Source organism: Tympanuchus pallidicinctus, unplaced genomic scaffold (genome assembly GCF_026119805.1).
Source record: "Tympanuchus pallidicinctus isolate F22 unplaced genomic scaffold, pur_lepc_1.0 scaffold19, whole genome shotgun sequence".
In the NCBI taxonomy this organism is placed as follows: Eukaryota; Metazoa; Chordata; class Aves; order Galliformes; family Phasianidae; genus Tympanuchus; species Tympanuchus pallidicinctus.
Window position 1 is genome coordinate 468,166 of NW_026294710.1, and position 25,949 is coordinate 494,114.

Here is a 25,949-nt window from a genome sequence, read left to right on the forward strand (position 1 = left end):
ATTCAAGAATAGACTTGTTCTAAATGTCTCCATGCTGATTTCACTGCCTCCAAATGTGAGGTACAGGTATTTGCAGAGTTATAAGTAGGTCAGTTATTTTTGTCACTCATTATTACTTGTGAAAAATGTGTGTAGCAAACGTACTAACTGTAGCAGCTGAATTTGGGACGCTTGCATTTCTTTTACACGTTTTTAGGATATGTCTAAATGACACAATTTCCTGATTGCAATGTAAAAACCAATTATTTCCAAAGTCCAGCATATTGGGACACGCCACATGAAGCTCCATTCTGCTGTCATGAAACTACCTCTGAAAATATTTTTGTTGCTTTGCTGCACTGTGGTTCTCACAGGAGCTGGATGCACCTTGCAAAAAGTTTGGTGAGCTCAAGCAATTTGCCTGAGCTGCAGGATAAGGTTTTTTTCTGCTGTTATTTGCAAAAATGTGTTCAGTCTTACAAAGCAGTAAGTCTTAGAGTTCTCAGGACTCTCAGGCAGGGCATGCATAGTGTCACACTAAGGTTGCATTTCCTCTTGCTTCAAGTCTACACTGTCTGCATCTATAGCTGGCAAGAGAGACTTGGGCACCCTCAGTGGGGATTCCCCCTCACTTGAAGGTGGGAGCTGAACATTCTCAGAGAGATTTTGTCTCTCCATGGACTTGTGGACATTCTACACTTTAAAGACAATGGAGTCATCAACATCAGTGGCGACATTCCCATCGGCTGCAGATACTCTTGGTGTTCAGCACAGCCCTATTGTAGGCAGATGCTACGCTCCAGTTACAGTGTGAAGAAGGCCAAACAGAAACCTCCAGGAGTAATTCCTGGCAATACAGCGTTTTGGTCAGCTGTGGTGCTATTGAGAGCTCATCACTCCTGTACCAAAGAATGGCAGCTGTGGGGAAAAGTGCTGTCATCTCCTGAACTTATGAAGAGCTCAAAGGGACAGATTGATTTTTCTATCCCTAAAGGTATGTGGATGGTTACAGAGGAAAAATGAACTTTTGGGCTAGGTAGCACGTGGTCTTGAGCTGTGTGCCAGCAGAAGGCAAAACAAAAACAGCAGCTATAGGATAAATCAACTCTTGTGGGACAGTTGTTGAATATGCTGACTCCAGGACTTCGTTTCCCCCTTTCCAAAGTGGCAGCTCATCTTCCAGCATCCCTACCTTGATGAGGACACTGCATCCATCTGTTCACTGTCAGAACATGAAACACAGAGTATGGCAAACACATAAACAACTCTTGGGTTAAAGATAACAGGAATTGGAACTCTTTCTTGTTCTCTGACTACTTCTGTTTTCAGCACTGCCAACTGTGGTTGATACGTGGAGTGTTCCAGTAGGGTCACTTTTGTGAGTAGAATATGTGCAGAGCTCCGGCAAACACCTATGGACTGCTCATTTCAGCCCTACTGGACTTTCCCTCGTGTTGCTTGGGGTATGCATGCAGAGGTGATTGGAGAGAGGATGGGTTCCTGCACTGATGCCTCTTTTTGTGCTTAGAAATGTCAGTAGTAATCTGGAGGTTTTGTCAGTGCTGGCAATGCTCACTAGAGTTGGAATGAAAATTTTACATATCTTCCAGGTAAAAATAATGTTTTCCCCACTTCCTCGTTTCAGATAATCTCTTGGGGCCTTTCTCTCTCTTTAGGGAAAAAGAGAGAAAGAAAAAAAGATTCTACTTCTTGCAGTGTAGCCTACTAAAATTATGGCCTGTGGGCTAAGCTGTGACACTGAGATCCTCAGAGAGATCACTTACTGAATTTTCCTTTGGTATTTTTAAGTTTCGTGTCATTCAGCTTCAAAGGGTGCTGTTCGGGTGTTCAAAATATGAAAATAATGAATCATAAAATGGCTTCTTTCCTCTAGATCGTTCAGTGGTTCCCATTACCTTAACTAGTCCCCACTTTTTTGTCTCCTTCAAAACTTAACACTGCCCATTTTTGAAGTCTGTTTTCACAAAAGAGCTCTTGTCTTTCTACAACACTTAGCTTGAGATGGAGCTCTGCTATACAGAAATGCCTAAGGGTGATCCTCAAAGATGTTTAAACATCTAAATTCCACAGAAATTGGAGGGAATGAGATTTATAAATTCTTCTGAAAAGCCAGGGCTTGTACTTCTGCATTAGATGCATTTGAAAGCCCAGCAGAACTGAATGCAGCCTCAGGGATGATGTGCAAACAATCCGGGCAATGGCTTCAGGATATTGCTTGGATATTTTTTCACTCATTCAGAAAATCACTCAAAATATATTCATGGAAAATTTTTGAGCCTATCTGAACACATTCTCAAAGTGAATCTGTAATTTCATTCCAATAATTACAGGAGAAATTTTTAAATATTCTCTTACTTAAAAATCAAAAAGTCGACCAAATTCAGAGGAATCACACACAGAGGGAAAAACAAATCTCTTTAGCCAAACAAGGCATTTGCTACTGAGTCGGTAAGCACCTGTGAGTAGTCAGGAGCACTGCTTCCATTGCCTTGTTACAGCACTGGTTAACAGATACAGTTCTCCAGTCTGAAATAGCCAGTCCTCCTCATCTAGTACTTTTCCCTTCCAGTTTTCCCTCTTCTTAATTGGATTATTGCAGTCATCAGATCCGACTTTTAAATTAGAGATGGATAGCATTAGCTCGTGTTCAAAACCTGGATTCTCTTAAGATCCATGGTAGTGCAGTGAAGCAAGGCAGCAGAGGGGCAGCCTGACCACACGGTGCCTGACGTGGAGCTGTCTATCAAGCAAAGTAGCATCATTAATTTCCTCCACTGGGGAAATATTGTGCCCATTGACATTGAGTGATGCTTGCTGAGCATTTGGAGGCCAACCAGTGGATATAGCACAGTGGATGGTGTGTTCCAGCAGTGGTGTCAGTGGGTCACCTCCACTGGTACAGGTTTGTACAGGCATAGCGTGCAGCTCTTGTTTATTGCTGGCAAAAATGCATAGCCAGTGGTGGTGACTATGCTGAAAAATAGCAGTTTGTAGCTGAGAATTGGCTCTACCACAAATAGTGTTGTTGTGCTCCTTGTGTCTGTTGTAGTTTCCATGGAAATAAATAGGAGGCATTTCTTTCAGAGCAACCTACATACGAAAAGACGCCAAGAGCTCCTTAATCTGAGCAGGAAGGCATCACTTCTGATTAGGAATGAATCCTGGTTCCTTTCTGTGATTTGGCCCTGGGAAACTTCTCCAAAAGATAACGGCCTTCCAAATGGTAGATCCCTGCTTCCACAGAGACACCAGATTAAAGCAGCCACATTTGGAAAGGAGCTGGAAACGTCCCGCATTCTGGACATGTTGTTGTTGCCCTTATTTACAGTCTTCTACCATTGAGAGGGTTGAAACACATCACGTCTCCCTGCTGAGAGCTTTGTGTTTAACGTAAGCTAAAGCATGACTTGAATCTGTACTATGTTATGGCTTTTAAAAACAACAAAAAGAAAGCAGGCTAATTCCAGACATCATTCCTTGTTTTCAAACCAAGCTTGCCTTTGCTGCAGCTTGACAAACCATTTTTAATAACTGAGATGAAACATCAGACTGTGACCTATCACATCACATTGCATCAGTCAAATTGTGTTACATCCAATAATAAACCACTGCAAGTGATGTTACCCAACATGACAAGCCAAATATAAACCTCGAGCTGGAGAATTCAAAGAAAAATGCAGTTTTGATAAGCCAAAGATCTTAAAAAATTCTGAGCTGCTTTTGATGGTGATTCTTAGATTTATTCTGAAGACTAAAACCCTTGGAGAAAATGGGCTGGCTGTGAGCAGGCATATTTTTTTGTGGAAAGTTTTGAGGATATATGGCTTTTAATTACTTTTAAATTAAATTTTGGGTACTGTTTCTACAGAAACAGCAGATTCTTACAGACAGCAGATACTGCAGGAAGAACCTGATAGGAAGGACCTCGCACTGCCTCTTGAAATTGATGGCAACTGTTGTGTTTGACTTTTATTAATCCAAAAATCCAGTTCCAGTGTGCTTCAGGCAAGTAGTGACTTCTTGTCAAAAGAAGAATGGGTGAAGATGTGGAGGAAAAATTGAGCTTTTCTGACTTTTCATTGTCGTGTGAATCATTTAAAGATCTTGTTGTAAGGGAATTTTTAATAAAAAGTAGGAAAATCTCAGAAATCAAGTCAAAATCACTTTGGGTGAAATATTTTGACAATTTTGCACTTGGAGAGCTTTGTTGCTGTATCCAAAAGGGCATGGAAGGTATAATTTAGCTTTAGAAAGAGTGCAATGTAAGTATAAAATCTTTGACATTGGGTTTGAAGGAGCACCTCAGTCATTTGGCAAACCCTAATTCTTATTCTTTCAGAATTAGCAGCATCGTTGTTTCCTACATTCACTGAGTTTGATGGCTGTGCACAGGGTGTATCAGTAGGAGAATGAAGGATGGAATCAGATCTGAGTGTAGTTCAGCAGAGCCACTTTCAGAACACAAATATCTTGGCATGTTTTCACCCAATTTCTTCGTAGTGATTCCTGGTCTGGTTTAGTTTCATATTTTGTCATCATGTCATGGCGAAAACAAATGTAATGTACTGCAGTATGACCAGGGATAATCCCATATAGGCATCAAAAGGAGCATTTCAAAACAAACTACTTTTACAACTTTGACAAACTGCTTTGACCTGGACTTGGAAAGATACTCATGCATTCAAGATGCAGTGTTTGCTCATACATCCCTACTAGAAGCTGCTGTCTCAGAGTCTCATCAGCTATCCTAGGCTGTACAGAACCACCAGCTGCCATTATTTTGAACTGTGTGAAACTCATGCAATCAGCCAGTTATGTTGGTAAGCACTGTTTTGTGTCAAAATCTCATGGGAGCAGCAGGTCCTTTGAAAATTCAGCCCCTGCCCAGTTCCTTTGTTCTGAGGTCTGTGTTCTCTACATTGGTGTGTTTGGCAACAAACGCCTGCATGCAGTGTAGCTGAAATCACTGAGTGATATGGCCGTGGGGATTCTGCACAGCAAATTATCAGTCACTCAAATGAAAAATTGTATTAAAATTCCAAGTACGTTACGGCTAAAAAGAAGCAAAATGCAATCAAAAACTCCCAAATTCTGAAATGTCTCCATCTGGATGCTTTGATATTAAACAAAATTCTATCAAGTTGCGTCTACTTTTAATATCTCTGTGTTTGTGGAAAAAATAGCGTATATGCTTTATCTACTGTTTCTTATTCCTTTTCCTTTATTTTGCACAGAAAGAGAAAAGAGATTGATAGAGCTGAAATTTGAAACCAATCTCAGGGGATTAGTTTCATATTCACTTAGTTTCCTGTAAAGCTTCTGAATTTATAGTTATTTTTAAAGAAAAACTAAACTGAAGGTTGAAAGCCATTAGCAATAACTCACTTGGATTTTAACTCATTCTGATGTTTACTTATTTTGATTTTAATGTACTCTGATATTCTTATGCCGCTTGTTGGCATATTTCCATGTATTCAAGGAGCCAAATTGTTCTTATTTGCAATTCTGCAAGAAGGAATGCTGAATACCAGCCCCACCAAATAATCAAAGTCCTTAAGATTTAATCTATCCATTTGTTTTAGATTGGTAATGATTTAATTTAACCTCTTCAGAAATTTCAGTCATCTAGACTGATACAATTGCATTCAGATTCATGGAAGAGTTTCTTGAGGGGCAAAGAGTCTCAGAGCTGCAATGAGCAGAAATACTTTTGCACGTGATGCAACCACAAGGGTGAAGAGCACAAAGCAACTTGCCAAATGCTTCTTGCCCAAGTTGACATGGGTTGTGTTTGAATGAAGGCTTTGTGGTGCTGTAGTGACCAGATGGCACTTACTGGATGTCAGTATGTCTTAGAATCATATCGTAGAATCATAGAATGGCCTTAGTTGAAAAGGCCCACAGTGCTCATCCAGTTCCAACCCCCTGCTGTGTGCAGGTCACCAACCAGCAGCCCAGGCTGCCCAGAGCCACATCCAGCCTGGCCTTGAATGCCTGCAGGGATGGGGCATCCACAGCCTCCTTGGGCAGCCTGTTCCAGTGCCTCACCACCCTGTGTGAAAAACTTCCACCTAATATCCAACCTAAACCTCCCCTGTCTCACTTTAAAACCATTCCCCTTGTCCCATCACCATCCACCCTCACAAACAGCCGTTCCCCCTCCTGTTCATACGCTCCCTTCAAGCACTGGAAGGCCACAATGAGGTCTCCCTGCAGCCTCCTCTTCTCCAAGCTCAACAAGCCCAGTTCCTTCAACCTTTCCTCAAAGGAGAGGAGCTCCAGCCTTCTGATCATCTTAGTGGCCTCCTCTGAACCCATCCAAGAGCTCTGCATCTTTCTTGTGCCTGGGGACCCCACGCCTGGTGGCCAGTTGGAAAGCAAAATGAGTGTGAGATCCAGAGCCGTGTGGCAGGAATTGATGCACAGCACAAGAGGAGAGTCTACTTATAAAACAATAGTGTAGAGTAATTCAAAAGGAGAAGGACATGCACAGGAAAAGAAAATAAAATGCTTACATACAAATAGAGAGTAATTGCCCAACCAGTCCCAGCAGCAGCAAAATCCACCGTCAGCTGTGGTTTGATATAGCAGCAGTTTCATATGGAAATAAAATATGGAAAATAATAATTTTGCTCTATTTGGCATTCATGTGGCCTCTGCTGGAGAATGTGTCCAGTTCAGGGCACCACATGACAAGTATTGGAGAGAATCCAGAGAAGAACAGTAAAAATGATGAGAGATTGAAAATCTTGACCTTTAAAGACAGGTTAAAAGTAGTGGATTTTTTCTAGTCTTGAAAAGTGGAACAGTCAATCATTTTTCAAGGCTGCTTTGGAATGATTTGTAGGGAAAAAAAGTTACACTGTCCTTAGCATATGATATTGGGATGATTTTGTGTTGACCTAGATTATCTAGGAAGGTTGTTCAGCCACTTAAATTGGAATTCAAAGGAGTGGTACTCAGTGCTCTTTGGAAAGTGCAGCGCCTGATTGGTTGGAACTTCTTGCCTGAAGTCACAATGGCAGATTCCCAGCTCCCAGGAATGGAAGGAGGGGATGCTGCCCTGCACCCTGTTCCAGGAAATTTGGACCAAACACATGTGCACAGATGCTCATAGCCCGCCATCCACCGAAGGTGACTTTCCAGGGAGGCAGCCCACATTCCCCTTTGTTTGCTACAGTGTTTTTTAGGACTAACCTTCACATAAATGCCGGTAAGTTTGTTTTCATCTTCCAGCCACTGGTTCAAGATGTCTCATCTTTCAGGTTATTACTGCTCTGCTCTGTTACCCAGTGTTTCTCCTCATGAGCAAACACTTCACAGTCTTTTGTAAACTCAGACATCAACCTGTCAAAGTCGCACTGGAAGTATTCACCTTGTATGCTGTTATCACTGCACTCACTGCACCCAGTTCATACTAAAGGAGTCGATCACGTTGAAAATAAAACCCAAAGTTGAAGCAAAAATGGGAGGCATCGAATCTTTAAGATTGCAAATGTTCATAAAGCTGTTCTTCGGAGCATGTGCTCTTACTGCTGGTGACCACTCACCATGAACCTTACCCCTGCCATGCTAGGTTATCATGATCACCACATCACTGTTATCTTCCAAAATAGAAACTAAGCTGCAAAATCTGCTTGGAAACTTGTCTATAAGTCTTCTAAGATAAGCTTCAGTATTAGTCCTTCACTCACTTAATTCAAATTAGCTTTGCTTTGGTTACACTCCCTCCCTCACTCTCTTGGGTTCCAGTTAGATACTGGCACACCACACTCCATCCATTCTGTTAGCTGCAATCACATCTGTGATGTGCAATAAAGGGGAAATCAAGTTTGTCTGAAACAAGATATTTTTACATAAAATCTCATTGAATGATGCTCACCTCTGTGTTACTACTTTGGCTTTCAGCACAAGTGGAGCTGTTTCTGCCTTTTCCATCATCTTGCGAGGACTGAGGTAACATCCCTGCCCTCTTGGTATCCAATTACCTCTCCCATTTTCTAGATTTTTCCTTGGGCTGCCAAATGAGTAAAAAGTGAACACCCATGAACCCAGAGACTTTGATTTGGACTGCAGGTGTAAGCCATCCAAGGCTGCTGATCTTAAAATGTTCTCGTACAGCAGAGGTAGCTTAGTGTTTTACCTTTGGTTACTGAGGACTTTGTAAATACTTCATTGACTTTACATGGGAAAAGTACATCAACTTCCTGCTTTCCAATTATATAACAAATATTTATTGCATATAGCTACTCCCATTTTAAATATCCTCTTGACAGCAAATAACTGGCAAAGTAATAAGTATTTCAGAAAGTATTACTGCTGGGCAATCTGCTGGAAAATAAGCAAGTACATGGCTGTCTCCAGGCAATGCAGAAGCAATGAGTCCCTCTTTTTGTGATATGCGCATTACTGAGACATCCCTTCTAGAGCACGCAGACCAGACCTACATCCACTCCATGTCCTCATGCAATGGCAAGAATACTCTACAGCTTGTGGTATCACAGCTGCATCACCAAGGCTGTTGTTATCCATGGGACGGGCAGAAGGAGTAAACAGCAGGGCTGCTGAACAGCAAATCATGCCAGCCAAACCTGATGGCTATGACTTTTATTTTGCTGTATGGTTCAGATCATTCAAGTTTTAGCTCTGTGACTTCTTTTTTTCTAGAAAATTAATCTTTTTCAATCTGTTTGTAGCGAAGGTCGTAAGGGAAAATGCTCCTTACTAGAATGAACTGACAAACTCAGGGAAAAGAAACAAGAATAGAGGGAGGAAAACACTGCAGAGGGATTTGCTCTTCAAAAAAAGTGAAAGTACAAACTCTATTAAAATATTTGGATGAGTAGCAATACCACAGTGCAAATTCAGTGCTCATTATGTCAACTCAATCAGAAGTAGTGAAATAAGTTAAAGAATTGGAGTCCTATGAGATTTTGTAACTCTGCCTCTTCAGCCTTCTCCAGATCTGTGAGGGGTGGGTTGAGTACTGTTCTCCTGAAGCACTGCCTAATGATCTGCTTCAGCATTATCTTCATATTTTGGCAGCAGACCAGAACTTGTATTTGACATCAACGGCAGCACAATATGCTGGGTAATCCCCAGCCTGAAAAGCCAATTGGAGGAGGCAGCCTTTTGTCTGATCAGCACAAGAGCAATGATGCACGAGAACCGCCAGACAATACTGATAGGAGATTCTTTAGGTGTTTAATTTGTCCCCTTTCTTCTTGTTGCATAGTCAGAATGCTACAATTGCTGCTAAAGCAGCTGTAGCAAAGGTGTGTTTAAGATCCATGTTGAGCTGTGCTGACGGAAGATATCCAATCTGCAGAGGAATAAAAGCATCAGCTTTCAACTTTCAGCTAATGTGCAGATTTTCCATTCTTGGCCTATTGAATTGAATCTGGACCTGACTATAAAGGGAATTAAAGTCTGTAAAAATTCCATCAATTTTCCCAAAACTGTATAAAACTTTCATTGGTGTGGTCAACTCGACATGCAATAAAACCCACTCATGACAGAGGCCAAACCATACTGGGACTAAGAGCTGGTATTTGTGAGCTTCATGCAACTTACATGGTGAAAACTGGTTTACTGCAAATGACCTCCAGTCTGTCCTGATGGAGGTGAGATCTGCTTGGATTTGTCCTGTTCAGATTGTCTCAGAGTCATCCTGCCAATGCTGCAAACAAAAAAGATGTGATGCTATCAGTTCATAGGAGAAATCTGAACTTTTGGTTTTGTCCCAGTTCAGAACATGAGCAAAATGTTGACATGTCAAATGGACTGGAAATACTGGCCAGCTGTGAAGGGGAGGTCCTGCTGGTTTCACCAAGCCTGCAAGCAGGGCCACAAACACGGTGCCAAGAATGAGGCATAAATAGTGAGTGATATCTCATGTTTTGGTGAGATTGAGGATGCCCCCCTGCTGCATGCAGGATGATGAGGATTTCTGCCATAAAATAGTGTTTTTCTTCAAGATTTAGCAAGTCAGAAAATGTAAATTCCAGCCTTGACCCATGAGCAGCTCTGTATTTCACCTTTTAATTCAAGTCAGTTTTCTACTTCAGTCCCTGTTCTGCTGTAGGAGGAACTGAAGCTGCCAGCCCCAAATTTATCAGCTTTGAAGGGCTGAATCCAGCAGGGTTTCCATCTTGTTTTCCCTTCCTCATCTGTCCTTGGATCAAGAGCAGTGGGAAGGAACAACAAAGAAATTATTGCTCTTGGGAGCATTCTCACCTGGTTCCTTTTTAAAACACACAGAAAATGTACAGAGATAAATGTCAACTATCACTAAGGAGGATTAGAAACTTGGTCAAACTGTTTCCACCTTCAATAAGCATGTTCCAATAGCTTCATGGAACCACAGAATCACAGAATCACAAAATGGCCAGGGTTGGAAGGGACCTCAAGGATCAGGAAGCTCCCTGCCACACGCAGGGCCACCAACCTGGCCAACCCATTTCACAGCAGCCCAGGCTGCCCAGGGCCCCATCCAACCTGGCCTTGAACACCTCCAGGGATGGACGGGGCATCCACAGCCTCTCTGGGCAGCTGTTCCAGCATCTCACTGCTTTCTCTGTCAAGAACTTAAAATAGCTTACAGAAATGTACCTGTGCATGGCACCGGATGATCTTTAAGGTGTTTATTTTGAATGACACTTGTTCTAATCCATTTGTACTCTGATTTATCATACATTATCTTTTCCTGATGGTCTGCTTGTTATCAACCTTCAGCCCATGGTTCATAGGTTTTCTCGAGGAACTGCTGCAGTGGGGAACAGTTGACATACATTTGCCATTTTTGTCTAAAACTTTTTCATCTAGATGATCACCTCATTTATAATTGCAGAAGTGCCTAATGTCTTCTGAAATAAGCATAATAAATGGAGTTTTCAAGTATCTCTGGTGCCTCTGACCTTCGCGTGCTCTGGAAAGATAAGGAGGTGAAAGAAGCTTTGAAATGGAGTGAAGGCACATAACGAATCTTTTGGAACATCTGTCCATGTGTGCTCATCCTATGCTTTGAGTCCAGCAGATCTCAGGAATCTGTACAAGCTGATGCCACTCTGGTCTCTAGAGATCCTTCTAACCTCAACACTTCTGTGATTCCATTCTTCTATGTACCTGTTCTCTTTCTCACTTTTCTCTCTTCATCCCAGGCCATCTCCATCTCTTTCTGCCACGTTGCACAGGTGAGCTGACACGCTGAGATGAAGTTATCAAGCTGCTCTAAGACCCTTTCATACCTTGTAAAGTGATTATGATTACTGTTTGCATGGCAGGAGAAGGGTTAGTTTGCTACATCAGCATCCGAGATCAGAATGTGTAGTAACAGCTCATGCAAAGCACTGAGTTGGCACAGAACGATTTGCTGGTTCAAATTTCTCCAAGATTCTTTACAGGGGAATTTGCCTTGGCAGGCTTTCTGCCAGGTCTGGTGCTGCCTGTCCTACAGACCACAAAAAGCTAACATTTATACAATGTCACATGGTCTGCTTAATCCAACAGGAATGTGATCAATGCTCTAGCTTGATCTAGACCAAACTTGTACTGAATGGTGAGCTGAGGTTGCACAGATGCACAGTTAGACACAGCCTCAGAAATGTTGCTCTTTGAAAATTAATTAGAGCAAAACTATTGCTTTACAAAAACAATTGCACTGGGAAAAAAAAAAGGAAAAATGAGCATTACATTAATCCTCAGCTGCCTTGAGGAGAACAAGCAATAAACATCCTGCAGCCATAACCTGTTATCTTCCAGTTTCCATCATCTTAGGGCAAGGTCCCATGTGAACCCTATCAGCAGAAAGTCTGATCGCTCCATGGGCACCCACCATGCATCCCTATTAGCTGTTAGGAAAACATGTGCCATGATCTCTGCGAGCAAGATAAAGGTTCACCTTGTCAAACCGCACCTTTTAGCACACAGGAAAATTTGCTAGTGTCCTGAGGAGATCTGAAGGGTACAAAGTAAAAAGCAAGTTGCAAACCCAGCCACAGTAATAGTGGCTGGAAGGATGGCAGAACGCTTTGCTTTCCCTGTGAAATGCTGTCAGTTCAGGCTGAGGCTGGAATCTCAAATAAAATGAACCTGTTTTTCCTGCCTGGAAACATCTCAGGACTTCCAAGCAATCTTGTGTCATATTGACAGCTGTGTTGGGCAAATGATTTATTTCACAGTTTTGTTATCTTTTTCGTTTTTTCTCTCTATATGAGTAGTTCAGGATGTCTCCAAATATACAGCTTGATCAGATTTCTTCAATGAAATGATGGCAGGGCTCTTTTCCAGTCCACGATCGTTATGCTAGGAGAATGAGATTCCTGCAGTACAGAGAACTCTGCTATGGATTCTATTCCCACACTTCCTTGACGTCCTTCTTGGCTGAACTAAGAGCTTTCAGAAGCCCTAAGAATGCCTGGGCAACGTGTGCTAGGATTTTGGATGCCTAATGGATGCCACTAACAGCTGTTCGAAGTAAAAAGAGCAGTAATCTTGGTTGAGTCAAGTGCTATCCTTCTTTTTGCATGAACGATGTGTCCCTGGGCCAAAGAAGAGGTCTCTCACAGCTCTTGCAGCCCAACAGCAAATCCCAGCACCCAGTCTGTGTGCAAAAGACCAGAGCTACCCATATGACTGGGCTCCAGGTGCCTCTTCAAGCGTGTAAAGTCTCAGTGAGATATCTGAGAAGCTAGGAATAATGATAAGCATGATGGTCTCAGCCTACCCACCCATGTAAGAGACCTAAGGATTCAAGGCAACGTCCACCTCACTACTCCAGAAAAGTTAGTGAGCTTCTTATTTTTTAAAATAACTTTTAGCTCACTAAGAATGTACAGCAACTCTGTGAAGTGGGGGACAGTGCACATGGATAGGTGCATATTAAATTTATGCACAAGGTGGGAGGAAAGCTGGAGGCAGCTGGGGAATTTTACACCTACCTCAGCAGAGTTCAGGTTTAGAATGAACTAGCAAGAAAGAAACAGTAAAGGTATGGTGGGAAATGGAATTTGATGAAATAGGGAAATTGCCTTAAAAATAATTTAATATACTCTTTAATTGCTTGATGTATCAGACAGTAAGTTGCAGCAGAGTGTTTTAGAAATATATTTATTTGAAAGAAAATAATATATATATCTCAGATAAATGTTTCTCTGTTGGCAGACAGCTAAAGAAATTCACTAAACAAAGAACAGAGAGTGGCCTTGCAATAAACATAATCCATGTGAACAGGTTTGGGGTGGAAACCAGCAATAACTGAAGGCAGCAATGCATAAATGTGCTGACACTTTCTCTTATGAGACTCAATTCTCACTTTTTGATAACTTTGCTACTTTTATTCACTTGGGTTGCTCTCTCCCATCACAGTTTTTCTTCAGTTTGGGTTTGGAAACTTTCTGCTGTGGATCATAGTTAGGGGTGGAGGTCCCTGAATTTATTAGTCCTGACTCTGACAACAGCCCATGCAAGGGGCCAAAATGATTCCAAGCTTTTTTCCTCCACAATGTTTTAAAAATCTGGAAGCTCATCCAAGTATTACATTAAAAGGAGGCTCTGAAGGGGAGCACCAAGGAATTTGAAAATGTCGTAGAGTCGGTTGCCCTGATCTGTTGGCCATATGGCCCAAGAGCCCCAGCTTGTCTGCCAGGCAGAGTGGTTGTCTAATATCATTGCAAGAAGTCAAGAGATTATAATGCCATATAATACTAGATTTTCCATTTTAGCCTGGGAGAAAAAAAGATCTGTAAAAATATGACTTTCACATTACAATTTCACTTGAAATATTTATTGCTGTTTGTGCATAGCTTCGGCAGTGCAGAGAATCTCCCATTACAGCTTTGTTATGACTATTTCAGTGAGGATCATCACTTACATCCACAAATGGCTTTTGGTGTCTAAATATCTCTTCTGTTTAAATCCAACTTACAGACTCCTCTGACACTCACTGGTGTCCTTCAGAGCCATCATATTCTCTTGCAGACCCATATTCTTCACGTTTCTATCCAAGCCCTGGATCTATCTCTCTGCGTCTGACCCTGATTATGGTCTGCCTCTTGCCAAATCTTGGGTTAATTCTATGTGTCTGACACAGACATACTTTCCCAGCTCTGCAGTGTAACAATCTCAGGGAGACTCTGTACCTAACACAGCTCTGCAGTCCTGTAGAGAGAGCTAAGCAAGCGCCTTCTCTAGAAGGTGTCCTAATATGAACAGTCCAATGTAGACATGCTTTTTTTTGTATCTCCCACACAAGCTATTTACTGGGCAGGAAGGAAAGAGAAGGAAAAATACCACAGGAGATGCCTTCGGTACAGTTCAGCGGATTTGTCTTTTGCTGGATATCATGGATGGCTGGATTGGCCATCTCCTCTTTTACTATCTTGAGGGTGACCCAGCTGTGGAGCAGGTTGCCCATGCAGGGCGTGGAGTCTCCATTCTTGGAGACATTCAAAATCAACGGGTCTTAGTCCTGAGCAACCTGTTCTTGGAACAAATAGGGGATACAGAATCATAGAATTACAGAATGGCTTAAGTTGGAAGGGACCTTGGAGTAAAATTTCACCCCCTGCCATGGGCCGGGTTAAATATCCAACATCTGATCCTGTGATACTTCACAGTTATCTCAGATTCCTGTTTTCTGAAGACCCACATCCTATTGAAGAGTGAATGACAAGTGAGATCCCTTGTTTCATGCGGGGTGAATAAATTTTCATGATATGTAATGTTTCTATGAAAGGCATATGCCTGTGTTAGATTACAGGATTCTGGGGTAATATGAGCTGGATTTGATTTTAGGTCAGTCCTTGGAACACAACTTTGCAATGCTCAGAAAGCTATTAAATCACTGGTTGACTTTGCTGAGGTCTTCAACTTCTTGTTTCTTTTTGCACACAGTTCCATAGTGCAGATTTGCATGGAGATGGCATGGCACACTTTTATTTCCACCTTATTGTTCTTCATTTGGATGTTGTTTGGGTTGCTAGAGGCTGATTATAACCACATAAAGCTGCCTGCCAGTGAACTCATCTGCAGAGGAGCTCCAGTCCTGATGCTTATGTGAATATTACCTGTACCTGACATGTATTCTTAGACGGAGTTTCAGTGCAGATCCCATTTTTCCCCATATAAACATTTTCTAATTTACTCTCTAGGGGGTTGCTGACCCCCAGTGACTGAGCTGACACACTTCCCAAGTAGGTCATGTCCCTTAGAAGAGCACAAACTGGTACCAGGTTCAAGGAGTTCATCAAAACCACTTCTCCAAAAGCTAGCACTACCAGTTAAATAGTTGTTAGAAGGTGCTAAACCCTAGAAATGCCTGTTCCAAGCACAAACAAAACCAGAGAAGTCTCAGTGCTGCTGCTGCATGTTTCAAAGGAATCCAAGGAAGCAGATTGATTTAGGCGTTTGGATTTAGTCTGTCTGCAAAGAAAAATTTCAGCAACTTAACTCTGCCAGTGTAATTATACACCTACAGGTACAACTCTTCACATGAGCACTTGTAGGCAGCTGAGTTTTTTTTGTTTTATCTTGCATTGCACTCAAAGCAAAGACACTAAACTGGAAAAAGCATCTGTAGGAAGGAGCTTGAGTGGGAGTTGTACTGGTAAAATTATAACGGTGGTATAATTATCTTGATCAATTTTCCATATAAAACAGACTTCAGAAGAACTCATTTGTTAAACAGTGTGTTAAGCCTCAGCCTTTACTCTTGTGGCGTCTCTGTTCACCAATCAACATAATGAACATAGGCAATTAAGGTGCACCAGGAACCTGGCTACATTTCCTGAAGGCATTTCCCAATGTCCAAATGCTTGATTTGCAAAACTAATGAGCTGCTAAAGTCCCTTGGTATAAATCAGCACATCTCCACTGAGTTGGGCTGAGATCCTCTTACACATACCAGCTGAAGTTGGTTTCTTTGTACACCATGGTCTGCTCTAGGAAGCAGAATTATGGTTATTTTCAATATTTACATCTTGATCCTAGAAGTTAATTTGGACAATGTAACCAATGACTGAATTAAATAGCAGCCTCAGCACAACCATAAGAACTTGTGCTGACAAAAAATGGCACTTTTCTACGGCATGAACTCTGCATAGTGAGGTGCCATTCTCTGCTCTACCGTAATGGCCCGTCTCAGAGACCCCAGTTCTCATCCAGACGAATTTCTTCCCACAAAACTACATAAAAGCTGCAGGATTTAGCCCCCCAGAAGCCAGGAGCCGGCACTGCCTCCTCATTAGCAGTAGGATATAATAGTAGCTGTGGTACATTTGCCATTTGCTAGGTGAATGCCATTTAAATACGTAAAAGATTCTGGTACTTGATTGTTCAGCGGCAGAAAGCGAATTGATGTCAAGGCCTTTGCTCACAACTGTGTTGGCTAATGCTGCCCTCAGGGGGTGAGACTCTTTCTAAAACCTGAAGTGTTTATAGCTGATTTGAATGAAAGTGATTTGCTCAAAAACCTTCCTGGTAGTTTAGTGGTTTTTAGAGCTTTGAAGGACCGGCCCTACTCCTACAAAGGATCTGATTTCAATTCTATACTTTGTTCCAGAAAAGCATCGAGAGAAGAAAGAATGCAAGGAGCGGTGTGAGAGGTGCAGCTCGAACTGTTTTAGCAGCAGTCTGACCCACAGCTCCATCCCCAGCTGCAGAGACCTGGCTTTGCTCAGGAGCAGCATTAATTCGTAGGCAAAAAGGGAGGACTTAGGGATCTGAATTTGGCCAGCGGCTGCTGGCAGCGTCCCTCCAAGAATTTGTGGTTAGGTGATATCATTAATACAAGATTGATGATTGGGCAGCCTTCACCGTTCTTCTCTTGCACGAATATTGTTATTGACACAGCTCTGGGCAGTGCTGCGCTCATCAAACATCACACAAAAGAGAGTTTGTGCATCCCAATGCAAACTCCCCACATTGTCAGGCAAGAGTTTTGGCCAACCCAAGCAGAAGACTGGAAATCCTAAAGGAGCCGTGTTTACATAACCTCCTTGCAATTTTAAATGGATGATGAATTATGGCTTTGCCATGGTCCTGATCTTATATGTATGAGGGCTGCCCTGAGAGTAATGCCTCCCATCTTATTGTGCTGGCAAACAACATCAGAGGCAAATGCTGGGGGGAATGGCAATACATGCTGAACCTTCCCACCAATATTCCATTCCATGTTTTGCCTTGTGACAGATGGCAATAGAAGGGTGGTGTGACAGAACGGTGCATGACATGGATGGGCACATGAAGCAAAAGTGTGTCATTGAATTCCTCAATGTGAAAAAATGGCACCAACTGACATTCATTGACATTTGCTGAACATTTATGGGGACCAAAAAGTGGATGAGGACACAGGGAGGGATGGATGATGTGTTTCAGCAGTGGCAACAGAGGTGTGAAAGACAAACTGCATTCCAGAAGGTCATACAGATTTTTACAAGCTCTTCATGCAGTTCCTGCTCATCAATGGTGAAAATGCAGAGCTAACAGTGGTAACTATGTTGAAAAATAGCATTTTGTAGCCGAGAATTTGCTCTATCAAATAGTGTTGTTGTGCTCTTTGTATCTGTTGTAGTTTCCAAGGAAATAAACAGGAGGCATTACTTTCAGAGCAACCTATGTATTTCCTGGCACCAACACACTTGTTGATCTCTGTCATGTCAGAAAAGTGGCTGCAGCTCTGGTGCTGAGCTGCCAACATGTAGTATGGCAGGACTACTGGCTTCCAAACAAGCCAGCAAGATACTTCAGTTCTCAAAATAACCCCCAAATTAGGGCGCGTGTGGTGGAAGTAAGGAAAAAACAGTCTTATGAAGCCCACTGCCTCAAAGCATCACTGAGGCTCTGGGAACAGAAGACTGGAAAAGAGCTGGGAACTACCCTGAAAAATGGAGACCATCCATGAGTCTTTGGGGAATAATGTGAATGGAACAAGTATTCATATTTCTGGGCACAGCAATGCACATTTAGAAGTTGGTCAAAATTCCTTGATTTCTATATATTTGCTGATATTCTTTTCACCTGGCTCTTCTCCTCTGACAAATCTGCCTCGTTTTGATCAGTACCAGGCATGATGGACCAAAGACTGAAATTTTGATAAACAGAGACTGCCGTTACTGATCTTGGGGTTGATTTTCCTTTTAGGCACTGTTTGTTCATGACTTCAACAAAAAGTGAGGGTTTGGACTCTAAATCTCACACTAAGGCAGGAATTTTTAATGTTTTCCTGGGTTAGAGTCCTATCACAAGGAAGAATCAGAGCGTAAAAAAAAGAAAGGGACCAGTGGTGAAATTTCAGTTTGCTTTTGATAGCAGCTGTTAGGTGGTTGCTCTGAAGGCTGGGCTATTAGGAGCAGCTGTGTTAGTGAGGATGGGTAGGTTGTGACTGGACAGATAACACTGTTAGGGGTATCCAACAGGACACTATTCTTTTTGTACATTGGTCACAAGAGAAAGATCAAGGAAGGATTTGATACACTATTCAAGTAAAGTGAGAGATATCAATAGGTGACACGAAGGTGACCGAAAGGTTTAATGCCTCTGGCATTCACTGAAGAAGTCACATGCAGTCAGACAGAGACCACAGTTAAAACTTGTGTTAAATGGAAAGTTGTCTGCCTTGAATAAGGTTGGAACAAAGAATGTGTTCCTAAGGAGGCATTCACAAATTGTCTTGGCTTAATGAATTTTGCCTTGGTTTTGTGCAAGGGCTCATTAATGAAATCTCAGATTTCAGGCATTTATATAGGATGGGCAAGGTGCTGAAATACTGGAGAAAAGCAGCAACGTGATGGGAATGTAGAAAATAAAGGCTGAGCCCCAAAATCATTAATTCCCAACTTTGTTCCTGCACAGTCAAATTATTTGCAAGGAATAGGAAAGAGGATAAAATACATATTTGGATTAAACAAAAGCAAACACTGTTCATTTAAGAGAGTTACTTGGGCAACTGTACTTCGAGAATATGATTTTCAAGTTTCTCAGATTCTCTTGAAGAAGTGAGAAAAAACAAAATCTGAGTGAATTCACAATAGGTGGTGCACAGCAAAGAATCAGGGAAGTTGTCCTCAGAGGTTAAGTTGAGGGATGCAGAGAGGTTCCACACACACAAACGTTCTCAGAATGGGGTGATGTAGTGGGAATGTGCAATTTGAAGCCTTGGAAGGCATCGAGTCCAAAGAGTCTGTGAACATGTCCAAAGACAAGTGTCCAAAACGTCTTGGAAAATTATGAGAGAGAGTCTGAAAAGAATAAAAAGTGCGGAACAGCGCTGCATGGAGAAAAAGATTTAGCGAGAGATAGAAGGGTACATGAACAGAGATATTCTGCTGCTGCAAAAGGAGCAAGCTGTATGCAGGCGTTCACAAATGGGTACTCCATCCTCCAGATGTGGACTGCAGCCAGTGCTCTCCTCAGTGCTGAGCTGGGATCCAGGCTTGGGTCACTTTAGGAAAAGTGCGGGGCAGTTTGCATAGGTCCTGAGGAAAGGGATGAAGATGATGAAAATCCAGAAAGCTGTGGGTTGCTTAAGCTCTGGTAGGAGGGGTGAGGAGGTGAGAACAGAACGATGTTCTTTCCAATGACATCTTCAAAAGGAGAGTGAGAATAGAGGACTGAGATTGGACCAGGGAGGATTTCATGCAGTCAGTGGGAAAGCCTTCCTGAAGGTAACTAAGAGCACAAACTTCTCATGAACTGTTAAGTGTCCGTCTTTGACAGTCTTAGAAAAAGACAAACCTCTGAGAATGGGCTCATCTGGTCCCAGTGCAAAATGTAGACCAGAAAGTTCCGTGATGACCATTTGACTTCAGCTATGAAGCACTCAGCTGTTTCACTGCAGCCCCCTAACACGAGTTTTATGCTCCCATCTCTGTGCATGGCTGTAATCACAGACAATGTTGCATACATGGCTTAACCATTTGGGTCTGTACAATCTCTGCTGGCAGAAGCACTTGGGAGGTCATCAGTGGCATCTGTTTGGTAGCAATGGGACTATAGGGGAGGGTGGGAACTTTTCAGGGGGCAAGACCACTGTGAAATTGCATCCTTGTGTTTTGGAGATATACCGAGTGAAGGTTCAGCAGCACAGAGACTTTTTGAAGAGCCCAACACATTTCTGGAAGGAGCTGCATTTCTTGTGGTGTGCAAATAGGCCAGGCTGAATGTCCTTCATAGAACCAGGACACCGAAGCATTTCAGATGCAGAATTTACAGCATTTTTAATGACCCATTCTTTACTCACATTCATTATTTAGGTCTGACTGTTTCAGAAACCTGAGTATTTCTCTGTATTCTTAGAGACAGATATCATTGCTGAATTGGAAGTTTTTCATCTGATCTTTACCTTGAGCTGACCTCCATCTCTCTTGCTTACATGAACACTGATATACCTTAAAACAAATCCAGAGCTGTTGTCTTTTTCATTCTGTGTTGAAGAGCAGAGACTCTAAAGCGTTTTCAGTCCCTGAGGGAGCCAGAGTTGGTTCCACAGGAAGCCATGAGGGCTCACAGGGCTGGAGCACCTCTGCTACAATGAGAAACTGAGAGTTGAGCTCAGGTTGGAGAAGAGAAGGCTCCAGGGAGAGGTTTTTGAAGCTTTCCAATACCTAAAGGAGTCCTACAAGAAAGATGGGGAGGGACTCTATTAGGTGATTGGACAAGGACTAACAGTTTCAAACTGGAAATGGTGGGTTTTGATTAGATGTGAAGAGGAAATCCTTTCCTTAGAGGGCGGTGAGGCCCCAGCACTGTGCCCAGAGCTGTGGGTGCCCATCCCTGGAGGTGCCCAAGGCCACGGATTGGCCCTGGGCAGCCTGAGCTGAGGGGAAGTGTCCCTGCCAGGGGATTGGAACTGGGTGGTCTTTAAGGTTTCTTCTAACCCACACCATTCTATGACTCCATGATAAGTTAGTGTTAAACAAGTTACATCTTTGTCTTACTGAGCATCTGAATCTCTTCGTGTCATGAGTGCTCTTTAGGTCCATAGAATGCTGAAGGGAAGCCCACCTTGCTTTTCACCTCTGGCACACTCACATTTCACCTAGCAGCCATATGCTTCCATCAAGCAAGACCAGCTGCAAATGACTACATGTTGTTCCTTAGTGGATGTCCCAAGAGCAACTCCACAGCCCTACCTCCCAGAGGAGGTTATGCCACACTATGCAAAGAAACAGCTTAGGTCTGGAGAAGTCAAACCAGGAACTGGCAGACGGACACAGTGGAAGCAGAATACACCCTACTCTGAATTAAACGAACTTGGTTCATCAGTCCAGAACATTGGATATCTTCCTTTTGCTGTCTCTATCTTGGTCTTTGCAGAGCTAGATGTCTTTGCTCTTGTATGTCTGCACAGCACGGAGCCAACCAACAGAGGGTCTGAATTTGATGATCTCAGAAGTTGTTCTTTTTTTGCAACTACAATGTTTTTGTGATTCTATGGTGACATTGGAGGTGGAGGCTGCGAGATGGTGACAGAAATGTTACAGTGCTGACGCAGCACTTCTTCCACCTGAGCTCAGGTAGAAATGTTGTGTCATGGTTACCAGAATTGTCACCTGTGCTGAAAGCAAATATTTACCAATCTCTTGGAAAGTAAGTCTTTGAATTAAAGTCAGCCTCCACATCACCTGCAGTAAGAGCTCAGCAGCAGGCAGGTCTGACTGAATCCTGCCACTGGCTGCAGCTGTGGGCTTCAGGTGTATATATACTGATGTAATGGGCAGCTGGAAAGAGGCCAATACAGGGAGACATTGAGGCTTCCATGTAGAGAAAGTTGTTTTAGCTCGTGTTTCTTATTTTATGAGTTTTAATGCATTCATTTTAATTTCTTGCCATGGTAAAGTCTTTAAAGGTTGCATGTCAGAAATGCACATAGAAGAATGTCAATCTTGCATGGATTCTGTAGATGGAGATAGTGTTTTATGACCTAAGTCTGGGATGGAACGACAGGGACAAGTCTCATCCTGCATCTGCAGGTACATAAGAAAAAGCCTTTTACCTTTATAACAAGTCTGAGCTGCAGCCTGAGCTCTGGAAAAAAAATGACTGATGGGGACCCAGCAACCTTTGGTATTTTAGTTCTCATTTTACAGTATCCATAGGCAATTAACATTCTGCAACCTCCTTCAGAGATACTCGTGCTCCTTTAGAAATACGTATGTTCTTTTTGGGAATCTGACAGATTCTGCCAAGTCACTGTGTCACTTCAATTCAGAATGTTCAGAACTGCTGTTTTCCAATCAGGAAAAAAATTAAAAAATGTATATTCCTGTTTCGGAGCTTTATAGCTTGGCACAATCCAGCTCTGAGGGAATTCTTATAGCTGTGCTCCTAAACATCCCAATGAAAATGGGATAGCTATGGAAGATGAGTATCCACACTCCCTTGCTATCCAATGGAGACCTGCAAGTGAATCAGGATTGTGTGGGTTGGGTGTCCAACAGTGTTTCTGGCTTTGAAAATATATTTGATTTCATATCTCTGTGGATATCAGACAATATTCTGCATTGTGGAGAAAGTGCAGAAATCGTGTGTGTGAATTCCAGAACAGTAAGTGAAGGAAAAAAAGCCTCCAAGGAAATAAAACCTTTAAGTGGACTTTCAGAATTTAATGCTGGCTTTGTTTGATTGCAAATGAAAACCATGTGGAGGCTCTGCAGAAAAGATCTTGTGGATATTTTCTTTTTTTCTTACTCTAAGTGGTCTTTCAAGATTAAATGCTAAAAGACACTGGTCTATGCATGCAGATGGGACACCGAGGCGTAGCTAACTGCAGTGCTGTGCCATTCAGTAACGTGAGAAATCTCTGCCTTTAGCGGAGGTGAAGGACTCCGAAGGCACAGTTTGGAATGAGATGTAATCCGTTGGTGCTCTTTGGGTTTACTTTTCCTGCCAAACCTTAAGACCTGAGAACCTGCAGCTATGTGGACGCAGGATTTAGAAATGGTGTTTCTGATCATAAGTTAAATGTGGCTGAAGACATTTTAGTCCTGTACGTTCCGAGACCTCCATCCTGACATGCTAAAAAGACAAAATCCGCAATGTTTTTTCCTCTGCTCTGTGGGTGTCTCAGGATTTCTATTTATAGATGGTCACAAATTCTCCTGTTCCTGGACTGTCATCTCTTTGCCGACCCCAGCCTGCCCTGTTAGCTCAGAGAGGTTCTGGTGTTTGACAACCAGCAGAAAATTCCTGTCCACCCTGATTTCCTTCAGCAGCTTTAATTTAATTAGGTGCTCATTACAGCATCTTTGTCTGGACAGCCCCTTATCTCCATGCCCATCAGATTGCTCCCGGCTCACAGGTAATGGTTTTTTAACCTTGAAGTAAATACTTTTCTATACATCCAGAAGAAAATCTATGAGGGAAATGGCTCTTGGAGCAGAATTGAAGGGCACAGAATGGAACAGGAATGTGTTAAATAGATTCTGCTGCCAGACTCTCCAAAAAGGGAACTTTTGCCCTGAGACCATCACACAGCTCACAACAAACCCTTCAGAGCTGTGCCCTGCTGGGCCCTGTGTAGGAACTCATGGACACAGCCAGACTGAGTGGGCTGGAATGGGATGCCTGGAACTCTTCAAGAGTGGATTAGAATGTGATGGGAACTGAATGCACCTAGCAGGCTGGGCAACAGGTTCTGTTTGTCACAGAATCATAGAATGGCCAGGGTTGCAAAGGAGCACAGCGCTCACCCAGTTCCAACCCCCTGCTGTGTGCAGGTCACCAACCAGCAGCCCAGGCTGCCCAGAGCCACATCCAGCCTGGCCTTGAATGCCTGCAGGGATGGGGCATCCACAGCCTCCTTGGGCAACCGCGTCTCACCACCCTGTGTGAAAAACTTCCTGCTAATATCCAACCTAAACCTCCCCTGTCTCAGTTTAAATCCATTCCCCCTTGTCCTATAGCTATCAAATTTTATTGTCAGGCTGTTTGTGTCCCATTTCACTGGATGCGTGAGCCTAAGCCCTACACCTTTTCCTGATTGCTTTTCCTTTCTTTATTGGCAGTGAGTGTTCATGGTGTTGTGTCAATTGCCCTTGGAGAAGACCAGCTTCTTAATCTATTCATTAAATTTCAACCCAACTTACAGCTAGTCATCAGGATCCCCATATCTTTGTAAGCTCGTGTCCCATTCTGGCAGCACTGTGTGTCTCCCCATGGCCCCCACTGAGTCAGGGCACAATGGGAGCAAAGCCAGCCCCACTCAGATGGGATTTCTTTTTTTCTTTTCAACAAGAGCTTGGCCTGAGATTCATCACAAAAAGCTGTAGGATATTATTTTATTTTTTGATTAAATGGGCTTTCTCTCTTGTGAAGATCCCTCAGTACCTCCCAAACAGGTCAACAGTCACCATCACCTTCATCTGCCAGGTCACACAGCTCAAGTTCTCCAAAGCAGCACAGATTTGGTGATTGCCACTAAATGTTTTGTCATGATGATCAGATATGCCCTTCCAACAAAACTGCTAACACAATCTGCCAGGCTTTTTGCCTTTTCTTTACATAGAAATGTTAGAATTGTAGAATCATTTGTGTTAGAAAGGATCATTAAAGGCCATCAGGTCCCACTCCCTGCAGTGCACAGGGACACCCACAGCTCCAGCAGTGCTCAGAGCCCCAACAGCCTGACCTTGGATGTTTGCAGGGATGGGGCACCACTACCTCTCTGTGCAACCTGTGCAGTGCCTCACCACCTTTGTATGCAATTATTCTTTCTAATTCTTAAAACTTTCAGAAAATAATTGATTGCTAAATGAAACATCATTATAAGCAGCAGAGAACTGGAGAAACCCAGTGGGCTAAATGACTGATGGCCGTGTTCCTTCTTAAAGCAGGACTCGTTGTGTGAGGCACGGGACTGCTTGTGGTGATGTTCAATGCCACGTGGCCAAGTGTGTGTGAAAATGTGTGTGTGTAGAAACACTTGCGGGTGTTTTTTTAAATCAGCACAGCATGCAAATATATATTCCTGCTGAAATTATGTTCAAACAGTCAAAGTAGAAACAGATGTATTGAAAATATAAATACAGGGCTTGATAAATATTTTATCGTCAAATATTTCAGAAATGTCATCTTTAAAAACATGAAAATTCAGCCTCGGGAAGACCAAAATATTTAATCACTCTCAAGAAGTTCTTAAAAGGGAATCTCTTTCTATCAAATTCCTTCTAAATAAAAGAATGAATTTCCAGGTGCTGTGAGCTATATTTATTTTAATCAAAATCAGTCAGTTAAAGGAGATAGAATAATCAGTGAGGTCATTGTTAAGTGAGATAACAACTTCTGAATGAATACTCTCATTAATCTAATTATAAAATGGAATGCTATCCTACTAATCAGGCTGTTAATTGAATCACAGAACATGTAAGGCTGTAATCACAGTTATTCGAACCACTCCAGGCTCAAAGCACAGAGGAGACCCAGAACCTCTGGCAGAGACCACATTTGCTCTGCAGAGTGGTTTCTGGCTGACAGTGGGGTTTGGAGGAGGCATGATTTCTTAGAGGAAGCTGTTCAGATGGCCACGTGGACACACGGCCATCAGGAGCGTCCTGGAAGCTGCTTGGTGCTGGAGCACACTCGTCTTGCTCACTGCTGGCCAGTTATCCTTGGCTTGTAAGGGTGCAAGCAGACTGTGTTTCAGATCTACACTCTCTGCTCAACTCTACAGAGGGGTATTGCTCCTCCTCCAACCCTCTCTCTTTTCTATTTGTAGGGTGGGAGCAGAAAATGCTGCCAGTACAACTCACGTAAGTCACCAGTAAGTCAGCAGGGGTGGTTCTGTGATGGATTGATGGCTGTGAACATAGGAGGGGCAGCTGATGTTGTCTGCTTGGACCTGTGCAGGCCTTTGACACAGTCCTGGGCCACATTCCTATCTCTGTATTGGAAAGAGATGGATTTGAAGGCTGGAGAGGTTGGTGGATGCCCGATGCGTGGAGGCAATGAACTCT